Here is a 5,848-nt window from a genome sequence, read left to right as displayed (position 1 = left end):
GGGGGTGGATAGTAGGGTAGGAGAGGGTAGTAGTGTAGAGGTTCTATGCTGTAGGATTGTCTCTATTCTTAAACCGTTGTGAGTCTTGTGCAAAGTTGAGTACAGCCTGAAGCTGTGATGCTGTTATTCTCTAATTGTTGTCTTTACTCTGGGTAGCTGCGGTATTGCTTAGTGGCTTTCCGCCGAGTAAGGCTGATAGGCTGTTCTTTTCTAGTCTACTATCTTAGAATATCTTCTGTCGGCTTTCCTGAAGTAGAGAGTAGTTGAGGAGAACGTAGGAAACTAATTCGACTTCTCCGTATTTGTATTGTTTGTTGTTGATCTAACCTATTCGTGTGCGGTATTGGTTGAGCTAGTAGTGGCCGGTTCGTAGTATTACGGGTTTCTAGCGCGTTCCTTGTAGTTCTTACTAGTAAGCGCTAGCTAACGGTTTGTCTTTGTTTGTTATTTGCTAATTGTTGTTTGTTTATGTTTCGCTTGTTATCCCTTGCTTAGCGCCTAGCGCCTACTAGCGAGCTATATATATAGCCGCCGCCTCTCGTTCTCTTCCTTTCCTCTTCGTACCACGTCTTATAGTCAATCCTATATAATCTGATTTGAATCCGCCTTATTGCCGTGATACTACGTGGTACTACTAATTCTTAACTAGCGCCTTACCTGGTTACTCTTTATTCCCTTGCCTTGTTACCCTAGGAATTAGGATACCTCGTTCTAGAAATACGTCTGTAGACGGACTCCCGCCAACTAACGATCTCGCCTAGGAACTAGCGTGCCATTGCCGCTAAACTCTTAAAAACTATTATAGATAACTAAATTTACTAGGACTCTAGCGCGCAGCTAACCCTAGTAGACAAATTATTTAACAACGCTGAGGATATTATCAACGCCCTAAAATAAGACCCTAAGGGTATCTTCGAACACCTACGTAATTAAGCCGCCTAGGCAAATACCTACGTCGACTCTAATACTCGCGAGAAAGAGGCCCTCCGGCGCGAGGCTAATCTTAAGACTTAGCTAGGCACGCTAACCTAGCTCCTAATAGATATAACTACTAGAAGTACCGCTCCTAGCCGCTCTGCTAAGCACCCCGATCCTAAGCCTTTCGACGGTATAGATACTGCTAAGTTTCCTCCCTAGCTACTCGCTATACGTATTAAGCTCTAGAATAATACCGACCATTTTAACTCTAAGAAAGCTCGTATAGGCTATATCTATTCTCGCCTTTTAAGCCATGCCTAGATATTCCTCAGCTCTTTAATTACTAAAGAAGGCGACTTTAGCTTCGCTAACGTTGATAAGATATTTAAGATACTTTAGGGAATCTTCGACGACCCTAACCGTAAAACTAACGCTACAGCTCGCCTAATTAATCTTCGCTAGACTAATAGGCTATTTTCTAACTTTATCGCCTCGTTTAAGAAGGAAGCTGCCTACGCGGGCTTCAACGACTCCTATACTCTCCGCGCTATCTTGCTTAATACTATTAGTATAGAACTAAAGTAGTATCTCGTCACTAATAACGACTATAAGAGTGTTATAGACCGTAAGGGAAATCAACCCGTAGGGTCGGAAAGACCTTATAGGAAGAAAGCCCATACGGGCCTGGAAACCTCAAGGGCTTAGTAACTACAAAGGCCCGCGTCCTATAAGGCACCAGCAGACACGTGCTAGACAAGGCCGTAAGGGAACTAAGACCATAACCCTAAAAAGCCTACACGGGAATACACCCCGCAGGGACTTAGTCGACTAAAAGGCGACGACTCTAGGGAGCCCGCAGGGGATTAACGCCTACAAGGACGAAAGCAGCAAGCCGACAAGTAAAACCACGGAGCGATCGAGGATAAGGAACTTATCGCGTCCGCTCTACAACAAGAAGGAAGGTTATCAGGTCGCAGGAAGCTAGCTGGTAGAAAAGCGGCACCAAGGTCACGTACAGGACCCACCTTAGATTATAGTAATCCAACGTCTCTGATCCGAAAGACGCACGGACTAATAGATTATAGTAATCCTGTATCTTTAATCTAACCCTCCTAATCCAAGGGTTAGGACCCAGATTGTTAGCATCTCCTACATGTATTTAGACCACGCTCTCTAGCAGTAGATAGGACCTTCGTGGTTAACTTAAAGTATTAATCTCTACTAAAGGTTGATAGTAATACGCCTACCCCGATATTCACGTAACTTGTCTCTCAACTTCCTACACTTCTTATCCTTTAAGGTAAACCCTTCGAACCTACTCACCCGTTAGGCTATTCCAACGCCTAAGCTGAAGAGGCCTCGTTACACTTTAACCACCTTCCTTGCAAGAAGAAAGGAAGACTTAAGACCGAGTTAAGATTAATTAGTAAAGTATCACCCCGTCCTATCTAATTTAAGACAGGATAAGATGTCAACAGTCGACATAAACGACGGCAGCAGCATCCCCCAGGAGTAACAGCAGCAGAGGAACCCTACGACTCTGGATAATATCTTCGCCATGATACAAGGCATGCAGGGACAAATAGCCAACCTCTAGTCGCAACTAAACGATTAGATGCAGGAAAATGCACGCCTTCGAGCCCGCATCAACTAAGGGCAAGTTCTATAGACGGGTCCGCTAGCGCAGGAAAACACAGCCCCAGCAGCCCTACTACAGGGAGCTTAACCGGTTCAACCTGCGTCCGCGCCCGCCGCCGCATTACTCCCAGCTGCACTAGCTACATCCCATGCCAAGGTTCCAAAGCCTAATCTCTACTATAGAGACCGGCACAAGACCCAGAACTTCCTTACTTAATTAGACGACTACCTCTACTTCTCGCGCGGACAATTCGCCGACGACGAAGAAAAGGTCCTATACGCCAGCACTTACCTACGCGGCGCAGCGGAAAAATGGTTCCGTCTAATAAAGCGAGAACGCCAGGAAAAACAGCAGTAGGAATAGACCGATCGAACTTAGGAGGTCTTTAACGACTACCGAACTTTCGTTAAGTATCTTAAAGAAGCTTTTACGGACATCGACGAGACCCGCAAGGCTACAAGAACGCTTCAAACCCTAAAACAAAAGAAGTCAGTGTTAGAGTACACCACAGACTTCTAGAACGCGGCATACGTAGCCGGACATCACACCGACTACACGCTTAGGACGTTCTACGCCCAAGGATTAAAGGACGAAATTTAGGAAGCAATAACCTACCACGAGGAACCCGACAATCTTGCGGAAATAATTTAACTCGCTACTATATTAGACCGCCGCCGCTTACAGCGCGGCTAGGATAAGCAAGCTAATACATCTCGATCTATAAGGCCAAGACACACCCAAGAAGGAGGTGACGCCATGGAATTAGACAGCTCATCCCGGGACAACAAGGACAAAGGCAAAAAAGGAAAGAACAACCGCAAAGCCCACAGCAAGTAGACCGATCAACAAAAGGAAAGGTTTAATAAGAACCTCTATATCCACTATGGTAACAAATAGGAACCCGGATACAGCTGCCCGCAGAATCCGCGAAACAAGGACAAAGGGAAAGAAGCCGCTGCCACTAATCAAACTACGTCAGTAGCAGCCCGAAAAGAACCTAAGCATAGAACGCTCAGTTAGACTGCATGTTACGACGACAACTGCCGGATCTATCAAAGTAAGAAACTAGTCACAGGATGGTTCCCACGCAAGCCTAAGAAGCAAACGGCTAAGCAAGTCCGTAACGCGAACAAGTAGGAAACCCCTACCAAGGAAGAACTCTAAAGAATCATAAAGGAATTCCCGGAAGACGATCTGCTAGTCAACAGCGACAACGGCGAACTCTACGAAGATACGCCGGGCTTAAGCAACCAAGGATCTAAAAAAGGATAGTTAAAAAACTAGACGGCCCTGCACAGCAATACACGGGACCCTTGCAGGGGCCGGAGTCTAGGTCCCTGAACTAGGTAATTAGAACAGCGAACGGAACTATACCTACCGGAACAAACCTTTGGAAACACCTTGTAATCACCGCCAAAATCAATAGGAAAAGCGCTAGGATTATAATAGACAGCGGAGCAAGCGGTAACTTTGTTAGTCCCGCCTTCGTCATCAAAAATCGCCTACTACATCAAGCTAAGGACGAGCCTTACGCGCTTAATACGGTTGACGGAACACCCTCCACCTACGGAAAGGGTTAGGTACAAATCGAAACCAACTAATCTACCCTTATTATTAGCCAACACAAGGAAAAAATCAACCTAGATGTCACAACCATCGCCTCCTATAACATAATCTTAGGAATACCATGGTTGAGAACACATAAACCTTACATTCGATAGAGAACAGGAAAAGTTACGTTCCCAGATAAGGATTACAACCGACACCTTATAAAAGCTCAGCGAACAACCGAGAGCCACGCAAACGAGAGCCCAGAGAGCCAGAGGAAAGGAAAGCCAGAGCTTAGGAGTCAGAGCCAAAGCAGCCAGAACCAGGAAAGCCAGAGCTATAAGTACCAGAGCTCCAGAGGACCGAGCGTTCAAAACGGACCGAACAGTACGCGCGCTTCCCAAAAGGACCCCTCGGAACAAAATACCGAAACCTCCGAACCAATCGAAATCAAGGAAATCTCCGCCGTAGCGCTTAAACGAATAAGACGCAGGGGAGAAAAGATCTACATAATGTATTTAAAGCCCAGTCAAGAAACGGAAAAACGAATTCTAGCACACATGCAGGCCAGTAGGCCAAAAACCGACGGGCTAAAACCGGCCCTCGGAGACGATCCAACCAGGATCAAGGAAGGTCACCCACTAGGGGGAAAACCCATACCTGCGAAAGGAATATACCAGCCTAGTACGCCTCCAAAGCGAGAACGGGAACCGCCCATTCTAGAATTGGAAACGGTACCAGAAGAATACTAGGACTACCAAGCCATTTTCCAAGAACGAGGCAAAGGCCAACTCCCGGAACATAAGCCATAGGATCACGAGATACCCTTATTACCAGGCACGCAGCCAGCGTTTAAGCCCATCTACGCGCTATCCGAAAAAGAAAGCGAAGCACTTAGGGATTACCTAGATAAGAATCTCGAACGCGGCTACATCAGGCCATTAAGCTCGCCAGCCGGATACCCAATCCTCTTTGTTCCAAAGAAGAATGGTAAATTACGCCTCTGCGTCGATTATCGTCAGCTAAACGATATCACCATAAAAAACCGGTATCCATTGCCGTTAATTACCGAGCTTCAAGACAAGCTACGGACGGCAAAATACTTCACGAAACTCGACCTTCGAGAAGGCTACTATTTAGTACGCATGAAGGAGGGTAAAGAATAGAAAACCGCGTTTAGAACCCGCCTAGGATATTACGAGTACACGGTTATACCCTTTAGTCTTATAAACGCCCTAGGAACGTTTTAAAGTCTAGTTAACGATACGTTACGCGACTATCTAGACGTCTTCTATATAGTATACTTAGATAATATACTCATCTATTCGGAGACCCTAGAGGAATATAAAGAATATATTAGGAAAGTATTCTAGGCACTACAAGGTAAAGACCTATAAGTAGCACCAGAAAAGTACGAATAGCACGTCTAAAGGACGGAATTTCTAGGCTTTATCATCTCACTAGGATACGTAGAGATAGACGAAAAGAAGCTAGATACTATACGAGACTAGCCAATACCTAGAACCGTCAAAGAAGTATAATCCTTCCTTAGATTTATTAACTTTTACCGAAAATTTATCTAGAAATACGCCGAAGTCTTAGAACCCCTCACGAAACTCGTACGAAAAGAGCATAGATTTAACTAGGGAGAAGCTTAGCAAACCGCCTTCAATTCGCTAAAATAGATATTCTACGAAGCTCCCGTTCTAACCTAGAAACCCCATAGTAGTTAGGGCAGACTAC

This window comes from Aplosporella prunicola (genome assembly GCF_010093885.1).
Source record: "Aplosporella prunicola CBS 121167 unplaced genomic scaffold K452scaffold_89, whole genome shotgun sequence".
In the NCBI taxonomy this organism is placed as follows: Eukaryota; Fungi; Ascomycota; class Dothideomycetes; order Botryosphaeriales; family Aplosporellaceae; genus Aplosporella; species Aplosporella prunicola.
Note: the sequence above shows the minus strand (reverse complement) of the source record.